At 60.4% G+C, this 24,203-nt stretch overlaps 2 long non-coding RNA genes across 2 annotated transcripts; one reads left to right on the top strand and one right to left on the bottom strand.

The window, feature by feature from the left end:
* The first annotated feature begins 517 nt into the window (after positions 1-517).
* Positions 518-5,707, top strand: LOC116657895. The gene is made up of 4 exons (XR_004313060.1): positions 518-2,322; positions 3,047-3,197; positions 3,537-3,728; positions 4,687-5,707. It is a non-coding gene; the product is annotated as an uncharacterized LOC116657895 (long non-coding RNA).
* A 253-nt stretch (positions 5,708-5,960) lies between these two features.
* On the bottom strand, positions 5,961-24,203 carry LOC116657894. Its single transcript, XR_004313059.1, has 2 exons — positions 23,639-24,203; positions 5,961-8,010 (listed from the first exon to the last, which is right to left on the bottom strand). It is a non-coding gene; the product is annotated as an uncharacterized LOC116657894 (long non-coding RNA).

Here is a 24,203-nt window from a genome sequence, read left to right as displayed (position 1 = left end):
CCTTCTGACTCGGGAAGAGCTACGAATAGCTCCCTTTGGCCGCACCGCCCATCACACTGCTCAGCCCTCAGGAAAATATTTTTCTTTTGAAGCTTTCTAAGCTGTTTTTACTCTGTGGGGCAAGGTTAATAGAAACAGGCTCTCTCCTCTCTTCACACTTCCACGTTTCCCCAAAGGGTCCTTTGGAAAATACAGTGACACCAAACGAGAAAGCATCACCGTGGCCGCCCTGCCGTCCGTGGGTGTGGGGACCGGCCCCCCAGCTCTGCTCTCTGGGCTGGACACTGGCCTGCAGTGAGGTCACGGGGTGGACTTGTCTGGACCGGTCAGCTCGCAAGCAGGCTCTCTATAAATCCTTGGAGATGTTAAGGGAAGTACTTAAAATGTGTAAATAGGGCCAAAAAGTGGGTGGCACCACCTTTAATGACCCCACTGGGCGATGTTCGCCGAGACCACCCAAGGAGGCTTCAGTTCCCTGGGGGGGACAGAGCTGAGCTTGGCCAGCCATTTCCGACGATTTGAGGTTCGACCCTGTGAAATTACATGGTCCATTAGAGACCAAATCCAGTGCAGATGTGTGTGATTTCCGCTTTGCAGGAAATGAGCGCGGATGCTGCAGACACGCCGCCCCCGCGGGGCACTAACTCGCCAGTGCCGCCCCGAGGCAGTGAACTCATCTCCAGACAGCACTTCCAGCGAGCTGGAACCCGGACCCTCGCTCAGTGTCTCCTGCTTCCTTCCACTAGTGACCCAGAACAGCGACTTTGAGAGCCAGGGCTGGGACCCAGGACACCAGCTGCTACCGGGGTGGAGACGGCCTTTTGTTCCAGGTTCCTGTTTCCGGACACAGGGCACCCCGACCTCAGCGGGACTTGCTCGCTCCCACGGCCCTGTGGGCCGGCCCTCTGGAGCCTCTGCGGCCGGTCCGCCTGGGCTCGTACCTGCAGCTGCATCGCTGGTGGCCTGAAGGGCCCGGATGGCCCTGGACGGCCCCGTCACGGGGCTGGCAGCTGCCACTGGCCGGGGCACCTCGGCCCTCCCCCCCTCCCCCCCCCGGCCCTCCTGCAGGCCAGCCCGTTTCTTCACCACCTGGGGGAGGCCTCAGGATTCCAAGAAGGGAGGGCGGACACTTCAAGGTAACTTGAGGTCTGGACTCTAACCACGTGCTTGTAGAGAAAGCAGGTCAGGAGACCCACCCAGAGTCAAGAGGTGGAGAGGTCATCCTCGTCCCTGTTCTCCTAGAAACGGCCACGACTCTGCGGGCGCGGCACCACGACCATGCCGACTCGCTCCCGCCCGCTTCCGCGCAGGCGGGCCGGGGTCTTCCACCCTCTCTCTTTCCTGCCTCTGTTTTAGCCCCATGAAGAGGGGAGGCCAGGGGCCCCTTGGAGGAAGCAGAGTGATCTCAGTGAGAGGGCAGACGTCACCCCCAGGCCGGCCCCGGGGGCAGAGGGAGCCACAGCCTGCCCTCCAGGTCAGCAACCAGGGTGAGGGCGACACTGGCTTCAGGGGTCATCGGCCTCGTCCCTCCCAACCCTGGGAGGAGCAGACCACATGCTGGCCCAGCCTCAGGGCCACACCGACCACGAGGACTCCAGAGGCTAACCTGAGGCCAGGGTACACCGCTGTCAGTGCGGTCCCCGCAGCCCTGGAGGTGGACATGAGGCCTGAGGGCCGACTCTGGAAGGCCGGCCGTCTCAGAGCAGCCTCATCAATCTGCAGATGCCCCGGGCAGCATCGCGGGGTCAGGGCTTCCAGGGTTGGTGACCATGAGGAGCTGGCCCTGCTGTCCCATGGCTCAGAACAGAGCAGCGTGTCTGCCTAAACCCAGGGGCCCTGCACCCGGTGAAGAGATGGTGTAGACCTGCTTGAGCTGCCTCGGAATCCTCTGTGGAACAGAGACAAGGAGGGAGGGATGGGGAGGGATGGGGAGGGAGAGGGAGGGAGGGGAGTTGAGGGGGAGAGGGGGAGGGGGAGGGAAGGTGAGGGAGGAGCCTCCCTCCCTCCTCCCCACCCCCACAGCTCCCTGCCCAGCCACACGTGTGTGCAAGTCCAGGGAACGGGATGGAAGAATGAGCAATGCAGGGCTCGGTGGCCCTGCACATCCCGCCCCTCACGCCCTCCTGCCGGCTGCTCTGCTCCACGTGCTCTCCTCCCTGGTCCCTGCAAGATGGTGAAATGACCCTCTTGCCCAACGTGCCTGATGGGCTCACCCACCATCAGGCCACCAGGAGACGGACTTCCTGATGACACAACCTCTGCGCAAGCAGGTTGGGACCAGGCACCTCTCCACAAGACCCAGCACAGAGCGGCCAATGAGAGGTTACGCCCGGGGCACAGGCTGAGGTGGAAAAGGGCGCGGCAGGGAGGGGGCGCAGGGCTTGCGGGAAGGGGTCATTTGTCTTGACGGGGAGGCTGCTGAACGCAGCAAATCACGGGTGAACCCACGCAGTCCCAGCACACCTTCCTGCCACCCCCTCCAGGGTCAGGCCTTCCAGGGAGCAGGCCGCCCGCCGGTGCCGCCACCCAAGGCTCGGTGTTGGATGTGTGGGTGCAAAGCGGACTCACGGGACCCTGGCCCCCGAGGTGCGGCTGAAAGCACAGGGCCTGTTACCAGGTCCAAACTCGTTCTGCTCGCCGCACCACAGGCCAGTAAATCGGGAGATGAGGCGTTGGGACAAGGAACAGCGACTTTATTCAGAAAGCCGGCAGACTGAGAAGATGGCAGACTGATGTCTTGGAGAACCATCCTGCTCCAGTCAGAACACAGGCTCCTCTCACACAAAAAAAAAAACAGGGCAGGGGGTGTGGTTGGTTGCTGCAAACTTCTAGGTGTTGGAATCCCTTGTTCCTACAGCCGTCCGGGGGGTCAGGTCACGGTGTCCCTGTAAACCTCCAACAAAACAAATGTTATTCTCTGTTCTGCAACTTTGTATCTTTACGTGAGCGCAGAGCGAGCAAGACTAAGCCTGGGGATCAGGGCACAGTGGCCAGAGCGAACCGAACAGCCCCAACATGGAGTCAGATTTGTTCTCCTCTGTTACAGGCCACGTGCCCTCCTGCGTGGGAGGCTGTGTGAGCCGGTTTCCCATCGCGAATGGTGCTCATAACAAGATAAGGCAGGACGTCTGTGGTGTGTGCAGGTCAAACGAGACAAAACACAGAAGGCGCAGGCCAGTGCCGGGTGACCATAGAAGGTGAGCTGCTGTTGGATTAGCTGCTGTTTATTTCTCCAAAGGAAGAAGGGGCTGTACCTTGGAGGCGTATAAATAAAGCCGTGGACACCACACGGCCCTGAGAGTCTGGTGAGGGGTGTTTGGCGCCATCACACCAGCCGAGGGTGCAGCAAGAGGAATGGGGCGCTCCCATGGGGGGCATCGCACGGGACCTGGAACGTTCCCCAGCCCTGGGATCCCAGCCCTGCCAGTGATGGCTCCTAGACTGGGGGGGGGGGTCCCCAGACATGCCCAGTCACCACTTCCTTGAGAAACCCTAGCGTCTCCCCGGGAAATCCACTTTTCCACTTCTGCCTGCAGACGAGAAAGGGGCTGCTGCAAACTGTCACCTTCCTGCTGGCCGCTCACCCACCATCAGGCCACCAGGAGACAGACTTCCTGACGACACAAACTCTGCGCAAGCAGGTTGGGACCGGGCACCTCTGTGTGTGAGGTGCAGCATTCTCTGCTCCCACGAGCCGGCAGCAAAGGCCCTGCTGGTGGTTCCAACAGGTACTCTCCACGGCGAGCAAACCCGCAGATTGTCCTCGTCTTGAAAATCAGGAGGTGGCCCTGTTCTCCCTCCAGCGCTAATGGGCCTGGGTTCTGGGGCCGAAGCCAAGTTCTGCCAGCCATGAACGGAGATCCAGTGGGGGCCAGGGGATGGGGTCAGAGGACGGGGTGGGGTCAGAGGACAGGGGACGGGTTCAGAGGATGGGGGCAGGGTCAGAGGACAGGGAACAGGGTCAGAGGATGGAGGACGGGGTCAGAGGACAGGGTGGGGCACGGGGTCAGAGGACAGGGCATGGGGTCAGAGGATGGGGAACAGGGTCAGAGGACAGGGGACAGGGTCAGAGGACAGGGGGCAGGGTCAGAGGACAGGGGATGGAGTCAGAGGATGACGGATGGGGTCAGAGGATGGGGGACAGGGTCAGAGGACAGGGGACGAGGTCAGAGGATGGGGGCAGGATCAGAGGACAGGGAATGGGGTCACAGGATGGGGGTGGGGTCAGAGGACAGGGGGCATGGGGTCAGAGGACAGGGGATGGGTTCAGAGGATGGGGGGGTCAGAGGACGGTGGCGGGGTCAGAGGATGGGGGCAGGGCACAGTGGGCAGACACTGGTTTTGCAGCGTGGATGATGTCCCAGGAACACCAGCCCCCACAAGTGCATTTAGACGCTATAATTAACCACTGGAAAAAATAAATGTAATTTTTCCAGATATTTTTCCTCTCAGCAGAAATCCAGGATGTGTTTTTCTAGGTCCCTTCCCTTGAAGTGTGTATATTTTGAAGGAAACTTTGCCCGTGTGTTGCTTACTCGTGTTTCACACAAATGCTCTCAGGGAGTATTTACTCGAGGCCCCAAAACAAATTCCATTTGTTTGTGTTTTTAGAGAAACTTCCTAAACTTAAAAACAGGAAGTCCTCGCTGGTCGGGTGTATGATCGTAAGCTCTGTGGGTTTTCTAGGTTTGAGATTAGGTGTCCATGACGGGGCAGGAGGGATTTCAAACCACTGCCACCCGCATCGGCCATGCTCACGGGTGGCAGTGCCTGGAGGGGACCAGGAGAGGCCAGGCCTCGTGAAAAACCGGCTTGGACCCACAGCCCTGAAAGGCTTTGGCTCTGAATGCCCGTCCTCCTCCGCCAGCCTCGAGAGGGAAGGGACAGGGCATCCTGGAACTGCCTCTGTCAGGTGAGGCAATGTGTCCTTGCAGCACAGTGTAAGACAGCTCTGCCTTGGCGGGGCCCTCCTGCTGCCAAAGGGAAGTGGGGAGGTCAGCGGGAGGAGGTGACGTGGAGGTGAGGGACTGGGGGACCGGGGCGGCAGGGGGTGCCACCCCGGGTCTGACCTGCTGCCCCCATTCTCCACCCGAGGCCTCAGTCCTACCACCCGTCAAATGGGAGTAAATGCACCTCCCTTATAAATATACGCGCATCAGAAATGGCTTCCACAGCCCCTGCACGTGCCTGGGGACCCGTCGACGGGCACCCTCAGCAGACAGCACAGGAGGTCAGGGGCGACCTTCCCTGGCCGTGTGACTGGGTGGCCACACCTGCCCTGACCAGTGTACCGTGGAGGTTCTGGGTCAGTTTCCAGAGGACGCTGTGTAGACATTGACTCTGAGTCTGTGTCCATCACCGCTCAGCTGGATTGGGGTCCCCAGAGTGGGGCACGTGACCCGAGGGGGGTGCAAGAATGTCCAGCGAGGCCTGGGGAGGACACAAGGGCTTGCTTTATGAGAATGTCTCCAGATGTGAGAAAGTGCATCTCGCTGTACTTGGGGTGAGACTGATCCCTGCGGAGCAGCCAGCACTGCAGCCCTGAGCCACCGGGGACAGGGCGGGAGGCGGGGGTGCGGGAGCCCCAGCCCGCAGTCTAGCCACTCAGCCTCCGTCCAGCGCTGTGGTTTGTGTGTACCTGGCGCACCGGTGGGGACCCAGAGGGACCTTGGCAGTACTTTGATGTGAGTCGGGCGTGGCCGTGCAAAGCTTGACGCCACACGGCTGGTGGGGACCGGTGCACACGGACCAGCGGTTCTAGACACCCGGTGGGCGGCCCTCCTGCAAAAGGCAGCCTCTTGTTTGTCTACACTGTCCTCTGCAGACAAAGGCTGTTCATCGCACGCAGCCTGCCAGGGTTTCTGAAAAAATAAACCTGTGGATGCTGTCTTTTCAAGGGAAAAGTGATGTTTTCAAAGTGGAAGAGAAAGAAACTCATCTCATAGAGAGACTGAAAAATGTGGAGTGTTTTCCATCCTCAGGAGATTTTATTACGGGAAACAATTGAAGCACGTTGCCTTAAAAGCCACCATATGTGTCCACCGAGGAAACTTGCGAACAGAATCTGGTGCCTGTGTGTCTCCAGCCAGGGCAGGGTCCAGAGAACCAGAGCCCAACGTGCCCCAAACTTAGAAGCTTGAACTGCTGCTTCAGAAAGTCCAAGCAAGGGAGGGGGTGCAGCTCAGTGGTAGAGCGTGTGCTTAGCACGCACAAGGTCCTGGGTTCAGTCCCCAGTCCCTCCATCAAAAAAGGAGAAAAAGGAAGTCTGATTAAGATTTCTAAAACTGATGGTGTGTATTTAATCATATCAATGCTTCCAGTATCACTTTAGTAAGGAAAAAAGAGATTGAAGTCCACAATAAAAAATTAATGGAAATTATTTTAACTATTGTTTATATTTCATCTTTGTTGCAATCTTTTTATTTTGATAGATACTCTGTTATCCAGATAATGTGCCCCTTCAGTGTCGTGGGTATGGGATGTGTGTGTGTACACATGCACACAAAGTCTGTTAGTATTTTTGGGTTGAGTTTTTAGATTTGGGGGTATCTCCCTGGTCCCCCTGAGTAGGAGGCCCACGGAGCCCCAGCCCACCCCCCAGCGGAGTCCCCCTCTGCCCACCAGCCTGCACCTCACCTGGGAGCTGGCCTCTCTGCTCCTGCCCTGCTCCTGCCCAGCCCCAAAACGCACGGAGCCTGTCTTTTGGCAGAAAGGCCAACGTGGAAATGGCACCTGAGCGGGAGCCTCGGACGTGAGCCAAAGGAAACAAGTGCCTGTCCCTGGAAACCAGGACCGGGAGCGTGATTCCTTGGGTGTCTACGGGGGCAGGGCACACGCAGGTGCACACACAGGGCACACGCGGGTGCACACGCGGGTGCACACGCCACTTGACAAGTCCAGTGAGCAGATGCTCTTCATCACGGTTTTAATCGCCCAGAAAAGTGACGCTGGTGTGCGGTGTGGCAGAAGGAAAACAAGAAGAGAACGTGAAACCTGAAAGTGTACAATCTAACTCGGAAGGAAGAATGCCTTCAGACATCAGGGAGTCAGAACAGGATAAAACCTTCCTGAATAAATAAAGTGCACCAGAGCGGCAGGCGCACCCCCAGAGCCAGGCCAGGCAGGTACACGGCTCGGGGGGCAAAGGACGCCCCCAGGTCGGGTGACGGTGAGCGACACCTGGCTCTCCGTCCCATCGCGGGGCCAGCTCCGCAGGCCCAGCGGTTTCTGCTCCTGAATACCCCTCTCCCACCCTTTCCCCCCACCTCCTGCCTCCTGGGACCGCCCCAGGGCACCTCCTGCCCCCTCCCCGTCCTGCCTTGGCTCTGCTCTCAGGGATCTAATTAAACACACGTGGTCTGTCTGGTGGGCACAGCCTCCCGCCCAGGGGTCTGAACCACACGTGCCTCTCTCCTTCCAAAAACTGTAGCTTGTGCTGCCTGTGGCCTCGTGGTCCCGGGCTCTGCGTCTTCCGGAAGCCTGGGGACGTGGGGGAGCAGCCCCGCCACCAGCTCCCGTGCGTGAGGGGCCGAAGAGCCCGTCTGGCCCCCGCAGGAAACGGCCCCGCATCTGGGGCACAGGCTTCCTGCCGCCGGCCCCTCCGTCCCCGGCGCCTGCTGTGCCTCCATCCAAGCCCGCGGTCTTCCACCCTTTACACAACGTACTCGGGGGCAGCTGGAGCTGCACCAGCCAGGCCCAGGGTCCCCGTGCCAGTTAGGGGTCTCCGTGGGCTAGAGCGCCAGGCAGGCCAGCCTCCGCCGAAGGGGCCCATGCGGAGCAGAGCAAAGCGGGCGCTTCTGAGCTTGTGCGCTGGCGCTGCCTCCCGAGCGCCCTCCTCGTGTCGCCGTGGAGCCGCCCTCAGAGGGTCGCTGCAGAAGCTGGGCAGGTGACGGCCGGGAAGCGGCCCCCACAGGACGGGGCGCCCGGGGATGAGAAATAGCCGTGCTGGCTGCCGGCCCCGGTCCCAGGGAGGAAGCAGCGTGGACGAGACTTCAGATTCCGGTCCACACGCTGAGGAGGAAGCAAACACGCTCAGCATCACCTTTTCTCTTACTCATTCGTTGTTACTTTTGTGACCATGACCGTGTGTTGGGCACGTGCGCCACACTGCCCATTTGCTCCTTTTCTCCCCGAAACGTCACCTCATTTATTCCCTGAAACAAGCCCTTTGCGGGGGTTGTATTGATACCCCCACTCAGCCAACGCGTGTGCCCCCCACTCACCGACACCCACCTGTGGTGACGCCCATCGCAGTGCAGTCTGTCCACAGAACCACCCCGGTGACGCCATCCCGCCCCCCCGCACCGCGCATTCCCTGCCAGGAACACAGGGACCCCTGCCAGGAACTCACACCCTCCCCACCAGGAACTGCCTGGAACTGGAGGAGAAAATTCACCCCTTCATTTTTCCAAATAAATGTGGGTCAGTTAAGTGACCTCGGGATGAATTCTGCCAAGAGTCAACTAGCCCTGACAGCGGTGCCCTTCGGTCCCTGCCCCGCTCCTGGGAAGCGGGTGGTCCAAGGTGACTCAGGGGACATTAGCACAACTGGCGAGGAGCCAGGTTCTTGTCTCAGGTTGGTTTGGGCAAAAGCCAACTTCTGCCCCAATTCATTTTCTTCCAGCAACAGATCGTATGTATCCCCTAACTCGGGCGTGTTTACTGAGAAGAAACAGGCTGTGTGGGTGGAAACAGGCCGCCGCACCCACACACCAGGCCTTAGGGCACCTGCCTGCGGCCGGCCTGGGCGGGGCCGGTGCCGCAGCTCACACGGGGGGGGGGGGGGGGGGGCCGAAGCCCACCCGTCTCCCATCCACACACTTGCTCTTGTTTTTCCTCCTGTAACACCCCACCCAGGGCCTCCAGGTTCTGGGCAGACGACAACGTGATCATCATCGTGGTTTTTTTAAACAAGTTGGCAACAAATAGAAACGAAGATTAACCCAAAAACCAACCGATTTCGGATAAACAGAGACGCCCCTGCAGGGACCCCAGGCGGCGCCTGCCGCCGGCGTGCTGCTGTGTGAGCTCAGTGCGGGCAGGGCCGAAAACAGCCCGTGCTCCGCTGCAGGCGGCCACACAGAACAGACGGGCAAGGTCCCCCTGTGCAGCACAGGGAACCACACTCACAGGCTCGCGGGGACCTGTAATGGAGAAGAACGTGCACGTATCCATGTGTGTGTGTAACTGAATCCCTGTGCTGCACACCGGAAACTGACACAGCATTGTAAATCCAAAAAAATGCAAAAAAAAAATGTTTAAATGGTGCTGAACTTCACCCTGTGGGGTTTTGCTGTCAGCCGAGTCCTTAAGATCTAACGGGTAGCTTTAAATAAATCCCTCGCTATTTTCAAAACACACACACACACACAAATGGTGATGCTGTTGTTTGATGGGGACAGAGTTTGGGGGAGGACGAGAAACGTCCAGGTGTGGGTGGTGGGGGTGGCTGGGCAACGTGAACGTGCTTAATGCCAGTGAACTGCATGCTTAAAAACGGCTGCGACGGCTAAATTGTACGTTCTGCACCTTTTACCGCCATGAGAAGAACACAAGAGGTCATTCGTAAATAATCTGAGGTACTTTTCTGTATGTTTGAAATACTTCATAATATAAACAAGCACATAAATAGATACATAAAAGTGAGTATTAAAATCGCAGTGCTGACCCCCCCACCCTAAAGATCCCCGCAGGGACACCAGCACGTTCCAAGGCAAGGATTCTCGGGGAGGCCCGGCATCCGCGCACTCGCGGGCATTCACGCGCAGCCCCCAGTTCTTTCCATCACCCTGGTGGGAGGTGGGTCACGGCTCAGAGCGGGAGTGCGGGGTTGACTGTGTCCGAGGGGAGCACGAGGGCCAATGGGGACAGGAGCCCCCACGCCCGACGCCCCTTCCGTACCTGGCCCGTCCTGGCGGGTGTCCTCATTGGAGCCAGGGGACAACTGACAGTGCCCAGCAGCCAGGCCCGCGCACCTCGGGCCACTCGGACACCCACTCAGCCCACCAGCCCCCACAGGACCGTGTGACTTCCCCGGCTCCGAGGCTTCATGAAAGTACTGAGGAAAATGCCTGAAAATGGACCCGAGTTCAGCTCATGTGTGTGGCCGTCCCGCTTGTGGACAAGAGCTCCCTGGCTCGAGCGTCTCCAGGCCACGCAGCGGCTGGGGGGGTGGAGGGGCGTCGTCCCTGCCGTCGGGTCCAGACCTGGGGTCTCTGGCCACACTGCTCCAGGCACCTGGTCCCCGAACCCCCCGAGCTCCTCTCGGGCACCGTCCACCCCTGGCTTCCAGACTGACCGTCACAGGACGTGGGGAGGAAAAGGCGAGTGACAGCTGGAGCCCCTGCTGGCGAAACGGCACAGAGGGCGGCCATCCCCCTGCGGACACTCGGGGCCGACCCGGCGGCCCTGCCAGCAGCTGCCAGCTGGCCACGGGCTCTGTAAAGAGCTGGTGTGAGTGGTCAGGCTTCACGAGCCAGTCGGTGTCCGTCACACTGGTCACCTGCCCCAAGGCGGTGGACGTCGCGGGGGCCAAGAAGACGGGCTCGTGGCTTTGAACTTTCCCGTCTCATGTGATACTGACACACTTTTTCTGCTTTCCCCCCAGTCATCTAAAACTGTAAAGACCTGGGACTGAGCAGGACCCCCGGGGGCCTCCCCAGGACAGACCCCACCCCCACGTCCTCGCCCGCCTCCTGTTGGCAGGAGCGCTGTGGCCTCCCGGGCTGCCCCCCAGCGCAGAGAGCCGGCCCAGCAGTTACTGGTGAAGACGAGAGCCTCGGGACCCCCAGCTCCTCCCGGGAGGACGCTGGTCCCCGGGCCGGGCTGTGGACACTGAAACCTCCACCAGAGGGAAAGGGCGAGTGCACGATGACCAGACCGTGGCCATGACACAGCTGCTCCACCTTGAGCAGGGCGGAGCCCGCGGTTTGCACGATTCTGAGAACTGGCCTCAAGGAAATGGGAACAAACCGGCCCCGGAGTTGAAGATGAACTGTGCTTAAAACAATCAAGTTGTGGCTGACCCGACCCCCGCAGACCCGGAGGACAATCAGCTTGACCGTCAGGGCTGGCCGCGCTGCCCTGCGCGTAGCCCCGGCCGACACACCTGGAAGCTGCCCGGTTTTCCCTGTGAAACCCTTTTCCCTCTAACTGACAACGGGGGACGATTTAGGGGACGCCAGTCCACCATCTACCCATCTGCCAGCTTCCTGAGAAAAACTTCTTTTTCTGCCAACCCCGTCTCTGGAACGTTGATTTTTGAGCAAAGAGCAGCAGAGCCTGAGTTCGGTTCTGGTCCAGCTGGGGACAAAACCCCGGGCCACTCACAACCACATAGCAGCCAGATTTGCTCCCAGGGTCACAGGCTGCCGACCCCTGGTTTACCCTGGAGGCGACACCACGAGATGCCTCGGCGGCGGCGAGGGCTGTGCATGTGGGAGGGGCAGCCCCGGGGAGGGGCGGGGAGGGGAGAAACGCAGCCCTTCCAGGGAAGCCACCCGCCCCTCCATCAGGCAGCTCGTTCGCTCTCCACTCTTTGCAGCGGCTGAAGCATCCGCGCTGACGTGGCCGCCTCTGCCTGGCTCCCGTGGGCACCGGGTATGTCCCCCACCACCGATGAGGCCACTGCCATCACCCTGATCTTCTGAGGAGAAAATTGGGGCACAAACGCAAGAAGGAAGCCGCCCAAGACCACGTGGAAGGCGGGGCGGGCACAGCGTTGGGTGCAGGCATCTGGTCTCAGCCTCAGCGCCCCTCCCCCCGCGTCCACCGGCCGCTGCAGGGGTCTTACCCAGAACATTGGTGCCGCCCACCCCCACCCAGGGGTCCAGAAAGTTCTGTTTCTTCTCTCCAACAGGCTCCTGCACCCCCTTCTCCACATCCACAGGCCCAACAGAGCACATGGAATCCACGCCCGGGCTGCCCGTGCATGGAAGCTGCTGCTCCGGCCGCTGTCCGAGTGACCACGTGTGCCCAGCTCAGTCACACGCACACACACACACACATGCTCACCTCCCTGACCCTCGGGTCCCCCTGGGCTGGGTCGAGCCCCATTGCAGGGGATGGGTAGAGGGTGGAGGGTGGATGGGAGGCATGGCCTCTGCAGAGGGAGGGGTTAGTGGGACATGGGGGTCCAGTGACGTCCTTGACCTGGCTGGGGCAGCAGGGGGAGGCAGGCAGGGCTGGGGTGGAGGCCCTAACACACCGTCATGCGCCGCCTCGGCTGCTGCCGCCCCGGTTCTCACCTGCACACCTGCAGTCGCCCCCCCCCCCCGCTGCCGCCCGGTTCTCACCTGCACACCTGCAGTCGCCCCCCCCTCCACTGCTGCCTTTCTGTGGTGCCTGTTTCTACGTCCATCATAGACACTGAGAATTCCCTTGGTCCCCCACCCTCCAAGACTTGGATTTTTGGACTCTTTTAGTTTTTGTCACTTTGCCAGTAGTGGAACTGCATCTCTGCTGTGATTTGTTCTCTGCCTCTTCTCCAGGCTGTGGCCAGCAGAGACCCCACAGCTGTCCTCGCTGTCCCGGGCCTTTGCACCCACCTTCCCCTGAGCCTGTGTGCTCTTCCCAGGTGTCCGCACAGCACCTGCCTCTCATCCTCGTCCTCCCGTCCCACGTACCTCTGCCTTTGGATCCCAGATAGAGGAGCACAGGGCTTCTCTCCCCAGATCACACGGGAGCCCTCCTGGGGGCAGCGTGGCCTCGTGTCTGCCCAGCAGCACAGCAGTACGTCTGTGCACACGCAGCGCGAGGCCCCCAGCTGCACGGCTGCCGGGGGAGGACGAGCCCCGTGGCCCAGGGACCATGACGCTAAGTGTGTGTAGAACCAGGCGGGTCTGTGCCATCAGTGACCATAAACGCAGGGCACGGGACTCACTTGAGAATCGCAGAGAATGACCAGAACCACAGTGATGTCTTTCTCTCGGGACGCGTGTCCGTGGAAGTTGGAATTCTGGTGTTCTGAGTCCTCATGTGGCTGAACTTGGCATTGACTGTTTCAACTGTGTGTTGTTGTTGACAGCTTTCAGAAAACAAGACTTTCCTTTTCTGTGAAATTGTTCGAGGTGAGGCGAGAGCCAAACTGACCTGAAGGTGTGGACCTCCCGCATCTGGGGGTCACAGGCTGGGGGGACTCAGGATGGGCAGCCGTGCAGGGCGGAGGGCTGAGCCGTCTCATCACAAGGGAGGTCAGGCCCCCCGCCCCCCCGCTGCCCACCCTCACTCCCCTCAGCTCCAAGGCCGTCAGGTCAGCCTGCCCACACTTCCTCTCCCCCAGTCCCAGTCCCAGCCTCGGTGCTGCCAGACTTCTGCAGAATCCCCCAGGCCCCCTCCAGTCTCCCCCAGAGACCAGAAAGACCTTAAACACGAGTGGGAATGTGACCCCTTCCTTAAAACTCGGGGTGAATCATCCTCTGTCCCTCTCAGAGCCTCTGCGTGTGCCGTCTCCAACCCAGGACCCACCCCCGCCCCATGGTGTCCAGCCCAGAACTGGCACCAAGACTGCCCCACGGGAGGGAGGGTGGTGACTCCTTGTCTGAGCACCTTTGGTCACTGATAGTATGAATCTGCAGGGCGTCCCCCTTGCTGGCCGGCCCCTCAGTGGTCTCAGGTCGTGGGCAGATGCTCCCAGTCCCCGCTCTCTGGGGCTGCCCCTCTCTGTCCTGCCCCCTGTGCGTGTCTGCTGGCCCCTGTCCTGCCCCCCATCCCACCTCCTTGCCCAGGTCACAGAGGACATCACCAGACTGAAGCAGGCCACGGGTCAGCCGGGCAGTGCCTTGCCTTTAAGGAGCCCCAGCGGCCTCTGCCCAAATCCTAATGGCTGTTGGATTCATCAAACACAAGACAGTGGAATTTTCCCAGCAGTGTGTTACGGAGAACTTCTAAATCCAGCGGTATTAACAGTAACGCATGCTGAGAGCTGGGGCTCGACCCCACTCCCCAGTCCAGAGACAGGGACCCTGGGCCATGTCCCCAGCTCCGTGCTCCTGTGCCCTTGGGTTTGGGCCCTGCTCACTAAGAGTGGGAGGAGAGGAGTGCTTTCTAGATGAACGAAGGAGGCTGCATATCCCTCAGGCGCCCAAGGGGAGGAGAGGGGACCGGTGGAGGGGACCAGCGCGGGCGGGGTGCAGGGGTGCTTCTGCGTAACAGAATCCCCACGGTGCCCAGAGCCCTTGGCGGGAGGGGCAGGGCTCCGCACGTGGCCAGCGCCTGAAGGCATGTGCTGGGGTCACTCGTGGGGCTGCCTCGTGGCTGCGGCTGGATCGACTTCTCCCCAAGGGGTCTAGGTGGGGCCGCCTTTAAACCAGCACGCCCTGCCTCCTGCCTCTCCTCCAGCCCCAGGCAGCTTGGCTGTTGTTTGCAAAATCAGTCCCAGGGTCAGGACCTTGAACTTGGGCTGGAATCTGGGGCTCCACCTTTTGGCAGGGCACCATGGAAGTGGCCTTTGGTCCACCCAACGGACGTTCTGCCTCCGAGCCTGTGTTTTCAGAAGGATCTGCTGACTTCGGCGATGGCCCTCTCCCGGCCGACAGCGGCTGGGTGTGCACCAGAAACTCTTGGCCCATCTGGTCGCGTTTACCGCTGACCCACACACGTCGTTTTCCCCAATTTGCTCTAAAGCTCCTGAGAAACATTTTCCCTCCACGGTCCCCCGCATCAAAAGGTCTTATTCCTCAGCTGCTGGAACCACGGGCTTCTCGGGGACGGTCAGCACGGCTCACATTGCAGAAGGACGCACAGTGACCCACTTAGTGGGAACGTCAGTCTGACCAGACACCCCGAGCAGGGCTCGGGTTTCAGTAAGGCTGCTGGACCCCGGAAACAGAAGCAGACGTCTTGTCCGGGGACCCATGTGTCTAACACAGCCTTGGGCATGAAACCCCAAGGGACTCGGGTTTCAAGTCACAATACTGACAGTTTAGTCAAGACCTCAGAACAACACGTTCCTTTGATCACTGCTTTAGTGACTGGTTTCTGATCCATGGGAAACCTGGAGTCCGGGAGGCCTGGGCGTCCCCCAGTCCTGGCCGGTGAAGCCAGAGCAGAGGCTCCCAGCCTCCGCTCCCCGCCGGACGGTGTGGATGCGACTCCGCCTGGTGGACAGTTCAGATCCTGAGGGTGCGGAGCTGGGTCCGGGGGCCTCACTCCCCTCAGGAGCCCCACAGGCATGTGGTGCCCCCAGACCCCAGGCTCGTGGTGAGGGGGTGATGGGAAGGCCCTGACCTCGGAGGAGACAGGCTCCTCTGGGCTGGGACGCAGAGTCTGAGCCCCCTCCCGAGCCTGGCCCCGGCCCCTTCCTTACGGCCCTCCTCCAGGTCCGCTCAGGCCGCTGCCACGAAGGCTCACGGGACCTGGAGGTCAGCACAGGATGCTCCCGACCCCGGGAACGGCGTCTTCAAAAAATACATTACAGAGAAAATCTACATTTTCGTAGCAAATGTAGGAAATGACGAGAAGGGAAACCAAAAACCCTGCGATTATCTGTGACCCCCCTCACACCACTCATGTTCTGCTGTTTCTCTCTGGTATGTGTCACACATACGCCTGTGCATCACATTTTTTTACAAAAACAAGTTTACTCTGTAATTTCTTTTTCTCACCTAGAAATTTATTTTTTAAGTCAGCACCTGAACGTGTTACAAAAGAGTCAAGCGATATGAAAACAAAGAGCCCCTCCCCGGCCCCCGCGCCCCGGGCCCCTGCCCGCTGACCGCGGGGCCGGGAGCCCCTCCCCGAGCCCGACTCCGCTGCTCTGGCGAGGGCGTGGCGCGGCGCGGCGGGGCTGAGCCCAAGGGCCTCGCGGTCTTCGCTGTAATGAAGGCGTTCAGTGGTTCTCGAAATAGTTGTTCGGATTCGTTCTCCCAAATTGTAACAGCTGTCTTCCCACGCCCGCTGACACCTGCGATCCTTCTGTGTCTCCGTGTCTGCCAGCCCGCAGGCGAAAGCGTTAACTCCCGGTTGTTTTAGTTTGATTTCCCTGAAGGGCGGCGACGTTTACGTTGGCTGGGGAGCGTCCCCTGCCGTGAACAACCTGGTCACATCCTGGCCTCTATGCCGTTAGCCTTTTAAAATGGTTTTGGAACTTCCTTCTACGCCTGGTGTTAAACTTCCATGCGATCTGCGTGTACATACGGCGTTTTTCTCCCGGCCTTTGCACCTCTTAAAACTTCACTTATGATGCCTTTTTTCATTGATTTTTAAAATTATTTTTATGTCACCCAAACTTTCAACTTCCTGTAATAATTTTGAGAATTTTGCCTTATTACATGAATGTTATATGCGTACCAACTGTAAGTTGGTTTTTATATTTACTTCCTTCTCAAAGATATATTCCACAAATGCGAATTAAAAGAGGGTTCTGCCTTCGTCCCAACGGCGTATCCGAGCGTAGTAGTTGAATCCCAAGCGTCGTTACTGAACGAAGTAGAAGTGCTCACGTATCTGAAAGGCTGCGTCCCCACGTGAGGTTACGATTAGTGCACTTTGTGCTAAAATCACGTTCTTTTTTGGGGGGCGGTAATCAGGTTTTTATTTATTCAGATGGAGGTCTTGGGGGTTGAACTCGGGACCTCGTGCATGCGAGCCACGGACTCTGCCACTGAGCTGCACCCTCCCCCTTAAAACCACCTTCCGTTTGCTGTGTTCTCTTGAGTGTCGTTTCCACGTGTTGCGTCCAATGCCTGACCCTTGTGGTGCTGCCCTGACGCCCGTGGCCTTGGGGCTCCTCCCTCTGCCTTGAGAAGGTTCTGATGGTCAGAGTGGGTCAGACAAGCAAGCGCTAACCCCAGGCGGTTCCTTCTGACTCCGCAGACCTGGGGGGCTTCTCTTTGTAACCTGGGACGTCCTTTTAGACCACCAAGGACATTCGAAAAGGCACGCGCCGGGGAGGGCAGAGCTCAGCGGCAGAGCGCATGCTTAGCACGCATGAGGTCCTGGGCTCAATCCCCAGCACCTCCTCCCACAAAAAAAAAATAAAATAAAAAAATAAAAAAATCCAAAGGAATTTTAAAAAGAAATTTCTTTATAATAAAAAAAACTTTTTAAAGGTCATAGGGCACTGTGTCTGGCTTGTCCTGGCCATTCCTCGGTCTCCTGGTCAGTGAGGGACCCCCACCCTGGGGGCGAGGTGGGCATGCAGACACATCACCTGAGTCCATCTTCACAGCGTGTGCGGGGTGAGGACGTTACGGAAGCGTAAGTCCCACGTCACGGGCGGATCTCTGACAACCTGGTCACCGTCTAGCAGCACGCGCCCCGGGCGCCTTCCGGCCGGAGGGAAGGGGCGTGTGTCTGCTTAGGCACAGCTGTGAAATCGAGGGTGCAGCTTTGGGAAGGCGTCTGGGAGAGGGCGTCCGGAACGTGAACAGGTGTGTGCAGGGGGCTCACAGCGAGGGAGACGTGATCTGGAGTAGTCAAAACCCTCACTGGGGAGGCGTTCTTTGCGACTCCACCCCCAGCTGCGGTCCGTGGGGAGACTCAGCTGGTCTATGTGTCTCCAGCTAAATTTCATCCTCTGCAAACGAAATGCTACGTTGGCAAAGGAGCCTTGCTTTTTGCCATAAATAGATGTCTGAAAATTTGCTAAATAAATCCTATTCTGAATGCCCGAAGAAAGCTTGCTGTTTAAAAGTCCCATCCCATAAAAAGCTCACATGGTGTTCGGATGAGGCTGTCGCCCTGTAACTAGGAATAAAAGGTCCGTTATCAGAATCAGTACCACTCGGGTCTCAGCAAACTAAGAAGGTGGGTCAACACAACCTGCCGGGTTGAACAGGAGCGCCGCTGTGCGCGCAGGTGGGCGTGGAGCAGCCGCTCAGAGAGAAGCAAGTGCGCGAGGCAGACGCAGGGGCCCGACCTGGGTCTGTGGACGGAGAGGCTCTCCTCTGGGGATGAGATGCTATTGATACGCTGCGGCGGGGACAGTTAGGAGCAACCGGGGGCCTGAGGGAGCAGCGTGATGAGTAGTGTGACGAAGAGCTGGAGGAGCTGGACAGGCCAGGACGGGAGGGCTCACGTCGGCGCAGGGAGCTCGGCGTCCGTGGGGGTTGAAGCAGAGACGCCAGCAGGAAGGTTCCAGCACGGCCTGAGCAGGTGGGCTGGTCAGTGTCTTCCGGTGGTGCTTAGCAGTGGTGAGTTCCCTGTCCTCGGAGGCATCCAAGCACCCAATGAACGTCAGTTAGCAAAAGTCCCAGCTTAGAGGGTCAGCATTTTCCAAACCTCTCTGCAGACTCTGTGTGGCTCCCCTGAGAAACTTTTCAACAGGACACAACACCAAGCCCCATCACAGAAATGCTGATGCGTGGTTTGGGGGGAAAAAAGCCAGTGGTGCTGGTAAATGTTAAAAAAAGAGCTCTCCAGGAAACAAAAAAGTCCTGATCTGCAGTGTAAACACTCCTGCCGTGCCCAGTTCCCGGCTCCCGGGGTGGTGTCCGGGCTGCGGGGGGAAGTCCTGGCAAAGACGGACTCTGGAGGAGCGTCACCACGCCCAGCCTCTCCCTGTCCCCCCCACCTCCCAGCCCCACCCTGGAGCTGCGGGGAGCTCCGTCTTCCCGGTGGGGAGACAGGGAAACCCCACCCCTCAGCCGTCCGTGAGCGCTGCATGCCGGGGGTGAGAGGCGCGTCTCCCGGGAGACCGGAGCCAGGGGTGCGACTTACAGTAGGGACACAGGACAGATGTGCAGACGCCTCCCCGGGGCGGGGGGCTCGGCCCCCTGCGCCCCTTTAAGGGTGAGGGGCTCCGGTGGGAGGGACCCCTGAGGGCCTGGCAGATGCCACCTCCGCCAACGTGTCGGGGCGTCATGTGCCCCAAGTTCTGATAAGAGAAGGCCCTAAACTGCACTGTGCTCCCCACAATGCAGTCCTGAGGAAACACCAGAGAAGCCGGACTGGGGCGCTCTACAGAATTCAGAGCAGAATCGGGGGCCCTCAGATGTTAAATCCCGGGCACTGGCAGCCTGGCTCCCACCAGCCTGGGGCCGGGGTCCCTCAGGGGACAGGCTCACAGGCTCCGAGGCCGCTTCCGCTGGCCGGGCCTCGCCCGCCGCCTGTCTGACAGGGTGGCACCCGGCGGGTCTGCCCCTCCGGGGCCGTGCGCGCCGCTCACACAGAGCCCCTGGTGCCCGGGTCCAGGAAGCGCCCTCCCTCCCAGCCCCGCAGGAGGGGCGGCCGGGGCGGCGGCCGGGCGCGACGGAAACGCGCCCCAACGCAGGTGTCGTGGGAAGGAAGGTTTCCGGCTGCTGTGACCCGACGGGGCTGCGGCCTGACAGGTCATCTCCAGAGACTGCTGAGTGCGGGACTTCGCTTCCCGGGGCTGCCGAGAGAAAGCACCGTGCGTGGAGGGAGACAGGGTTAAAGCAACAGAAAATCCTCCTCTCCAAGTCCTGCGGCCACAAGTCGAAACCCAGGTGTGGCGGGGCCACGCTTCCTCCACACCCTGTCCCGAGGCTCCTGGGAGGGGCCTTCCTGCCCCTTCCAGCCCCTTCCTGCCCCTTCCAGCCCCGGCTGCTCCTGCACCTGACGGAGCACCACTCTGACCTCCGCCCCATCCCCGCACGGCCTCCTCCTCTCTGCATGTCTGTCCCCGTGTCTCTTCTCGAGAGGACACCAGTCACCCCGTGGGCACCAAGGGGAAGGGTGGGAGGGATAAACCAGGAGTTTGGGATCAGCAGACACACACACCGTATATAAAACAGATAAGCAACAAGGACCTACTGTAGAGGACAGGGAACTGTATTCAATACCACGTAGTAAACTAGAATGAAAAAGAATGCACGTGTGTATGTATGACTGGATCGCTACGCTGCACACCGGGAATGAAGACAACACTGTGAATCAACTCTCCCGCAATTACGAAGAGCCTGCCCTGCCCTGGGTGACCCGTCTTCACCCGTTACGCCTGCAGTGACGCTGAGACAGGACCTTCTGCTTTGGTCACAGTCGGAGGGTCTGAGCTTCTGGGTGGACATGAACAGGGAGGGGTGCTCTCTGGCCCAGGACAGCAGGGAGCTCAGTCCGACGTGGAGGCAGTCCACACGAGGCCACACAGGTCACAGCAGGGGCCGACACTCTCAGTGGGAGGGGACCGAGGTGTCCCAGCTCAAAGGGAAGCAGTGGGGACCCCAGATCTGACGCCCAGATTCCCACCCAGGTCCTGCCACTGTCAGCACTGCTGAATCCCGCCAAACCTCAGCTGCCTCACCTTCAAACAGAGTCACCACTTACAACGCGCAGGGGTGAGCGCTTTGGTGAGCGGCGGTCCCCTCCAGGCCAGCAAAGGAAGGACTGCGGGAGGACACCCGGAGCACGTTCCCTCACGCAGGCCATCCCGCTTTGCCATCAGTAACGAGAGCACCTTGGGGAACACAATCCCCAGCACCTCCACTCAACAAAAGATGAAAATTCTCAGCAGACACCGTACTCCCCCTTGGCTCTCCCAGAGCCCTGTGGTCCTGAACCGGCCACACTTCCACCCCGGATTGACAGACAAAAATCTGAGTCTTGGAGCAGCTGCCCAGGGGGTCCCGCTAAGTGTTGGAGCCAGGACTCACTCCAGCCCTCCACCCGGGCTCAGCACCCCTCAGCCACCCTGTGCTACCCAAGGGGTGGTTCTCTGCTGCCAGATTTGGTCTGAAGGGGAAACAGCCCTCCTGCCCTGCAGAAGGGTCCCACCAGCACCTCCCCGCACAGGGGTCACCTCACAGGGTCCCAAGCTTATCTCCTATGTCAGCACACACATTTGCATCGGAGGATGGCAGGCCGGGGGCGGGGGGCCCCTGCCCAGGACCGTGATGCAGTGGGCAAGTGCAGCACCGGGTCAGCCCCGCGCCATCCCTCCCTGTAAGCGGGGATTGTCGCCCCATCCAACTCCCAGACTTTCTTCAGAGGAGAAAGGACCACGTAAGACGGAGGTTGGCCTGAGTTCAATGGAGAGTCCAACGCTCTGCTCCTGAGACACCTCAGGGCCCGATGACCAAAGCCCAAAGCGCCAGGTGGCAGAATCCTATGCAGTCGGCAGTCCCTGACGCCGCCGCCCGGTCCGAGCCCTCGTGTAAGGGGGAGCGCACGGAGCTGGGCGAGCCCAGAGCGGACCCCAGCCGGCCCGTCCATCTTTCGGTGCCTTCTGTCGACACAATATTGGGTGTCGACAGAGCCTGGGCGTCTCCCTGACCCCTGTGAAGCCATTGTAACTTCAGAGATGTGGAAAATTCACTTGCAAGCACAGCATTTTTGACAGTTCGGGAATCGCAGCGGGAAGTGACTCAACTTCCTCCGGGACCCGGGTGGTCACAGCACAAAGGTGACAGCTCCATCTGCCAGGAGGGGGGCGGCCGCGGAGCGGCTCGGCAGAGGAAGCCACGAAACGGCCCGGGGACGAAGGCTTCCAGACCAAGGGCGCGCTCCAGTCCAAGAGCCCAGCACGGGGGAGGGGCACAGAGCCCGGCCAGAGCCCCCGCGTCCCGGGGAGACCCGGCCAAGGCTCACCCAGAAGGCGGGGCCGCGGGCGCCCGCCGGCCCGCCACCGCGCGCGAAGCTGGAGACAGAAAGCAAAGCCTCTCAGCTCTGAAAGTAAACCACATCCAACCTAGAATTCTGCTTTTTCAAATTTTTAAAATTTAGACTGTTACAGCTGACCTAGACTCCTACACACAGACGATCCACTAACGACGAGGGGAGAACACAGACGTTTCAGACAGGCGAGACCTCAGAGGCTCCCCTTCCCTTCTCTCTTTCTCAAGAAGCCTTTGGAGTCTGTCGCTTCACCACACTGAACCCAAGGAAGGGAGACTGGAGTCCAGAAGCCAAAAGCCCACACACGGGAGCGGGGCCCATGAACGCGCGGGGCGGCCGCTGTGCGCCCGACCGGGACCGCAGTCGGGGCGGAGGGCTCGGGGCTCCAGGAGAGGCTCCTTCAAGAGAAAAACTTAAAGGGCATCTAAAGTGGTGGCCGACCCGCGGTGCCTTCAGACAACGGAGTGTGAGTCGGCGGTAAAGGGAAATGCGCTCTCAAGCCTCAGAATTCATGCAGGGATCTTGAATGCGTGTTTCTAAGTGAAAGAAGCCAGTTTGAAAAGGCCACTGTGGTTCCAACTACAGGACACTCTGGACAAGGCAGACCTGCAGGAACAGGGGAGGTCAGGGACTGCGGGGGGTGGGGAGGGGCCAGCACACAGAGCACAGAGGATTTCAGGGCAGAGACGCGAGGTTACTGAGCTGCGGGCCTGGGCTGGGCGAGCACCCCCCTCACTGTTTAACCACCGCTGACCCTGGGTTCTCTGGAAGCCGAAAGTGCGGGTCCTCCCCGCCGAGTACACGCTGCAGTGCACCTGTGGGCGCACCTGCCGGCTCTCGGCGCGACCCCCAACGCCGGTCACAACAGCCTGCACGCCTGACATCAGGTACCCAGGGCGGAACACCCACGGAGGGGTCACACTGTGGCCACGTTCAAATCCGTCTGTTCAAAATCTCTCCTTAAAGGTGCGTAAGAGAACAGGGCAGAGGCCTCCAAGAAGGTGGTGTGTGCGGGAAAACGAAACCGGGCGACCCGATGAGGGAAAGAAGTCTTCTGGGAGCCAGATGAGCCGGGTTGGGGGCAGAGGGGCCTGGGTCCCTGGGGCTGGGGTCCGGGCGGCGGGCCCCCGGCAGCGGGAGGGCAGGCCCGCCTGGCACTGACCACCAGCCCCAGGAGCCCCTCATGGGCGGCGTTTGCAAAGCTGTGTGCCGTTTCTGCCCTTGGGTTTCTCCTCTCCCTGAGGGGCTGAGGAGACACCTCCAACTGAGGGGTGACGGCCGGGCTGAGGCGCGGAATGAGGGCGCTGTTCACTCCGCACCACTCCCGGGCTGCACACCTGCGGCCAATACCGACAGGGGAGCTGGAAAACACAACACCCAACCGTGAAGCGTGTGCAAGGCAGAGCCCCACAGGCACGAGGTCGCAGCTCGGGGCCCGTGCCTGCTGCCCGACGTGTCCTGCACGGAGAGGCTCTGCGCACCCCCCCCCCCCCGCGCGGAGCAGGGCCCCGAGAGGGTGGGCGCCCAGGGCTCATTCGCAGGCTCACGTTGAAGCGTGATGCCTCCCCTGCTGTCAGGACGGAACGCTCTGAGCAGCTGGAGCACAGTTCTGCTGTGACAGCCGGGTGGGTGACACCATGTCCTCCTTTCAGAGACCGAGCCCCGGGCCCTGGGACGGTCCCCCCGGCAGGGAGGCCACGAGGAAAGCCCTTCCGTGGTCAGGGCTGCCCCACCCAGCATCGCCCAGGGAGCAGACACCACCAGCATGAGATGGAACAGCCTCAGCGGACCAACCCGTCCCGGGACCAGAAGACCAGCTCAACAAGGTCCGGGGCTGCGTGCCCAGATGCAGACCCTCGGCTTGCGCTCAGCTCAGCTCTCAACATGTGACACGTCCTCCGTAAAGCCGAGGGGCAGACCGCCCACTCAGCGGGGGCTCGGTCACGGACGCCAGCACTCGCTGTTCGCAGGTCTACTCAAACTTCCCGAGCCTTTGACTCAGCCCCGGTGGCTGCGCGTTCCTAGAACTGCGTCGCCTCCCCTGGACTGCCCGACCTGCTGGCGCGCGCTCGCAGTCCCCCCGCAGTCCTCTCACACCCGCGGCTGGGGGCGGGGTCCCCACACGCACCTCTGGTTTAGTCACCCGAGCCTGCATTTCTTGCTCAGTCCAGGTTTGTCAGCTTTGTTGAGCCAGTCAGAGAACCAGCTTCCGGTTCTGTTGTCTTTCTCTGCTGTTTCCTTTCTCAGCTTCATCCGTCTCTGCTGTGGTTTTGATCTGAACTGGGACACAGTGAGAGCCTGCTGTGTGAGCCAGCGGCCCGTTGCCCGGATCGCCCGCCCCGGGCCCTACCGGCCCCTCTGCTTCCTCCGTTCCGCTGCCTGCACAGCCTCAGGCTGCCTCCCAACTGGCCACCGAAGAGTGGCAGGTAACTGTGGCCAAGGAAGTTGGAACGGCGGGGCCCGTGGAGCTGGAGGGACCCTGGCCCAGGTGACGTGACTTCTGCCGGGTTCCGGGGGCGATAACGCTGCAGAGACAAACACCACAAACCTCAGGTCCTGGAGCAGGAGCGTGCTCACCCCCGGCTCCCTTGGAGGCTGCTCCCGCAGTCCTGCGGGGCGGCTGTTGTCCGTGCAGGGACCTGATAACTCAGCGGAGTCTTTTGGTGGCCCCACTGTCCCCACCCGCCCGCAGT

The sequence above is a fragment of the Camelus ferus genome, chromosome 19 (genome assembly GCF_009834535.1).
Source record: "Camelus ferus isolate YT-003-E chromosome 19, BCGSAC_Cfer_1.0, whole genome shotgun sequence".
Classification (NCBI taxonomy): Eukaryota; Metazoa; Chordata; class Mammalia; order Artiodactyla; family Camelidae; genus Camelus; species Camelus ferus.
Note: the sequence above shows the minus strand (reverse complement) of the source record. Positions and strands in the feature narration are given on the sequence as shown.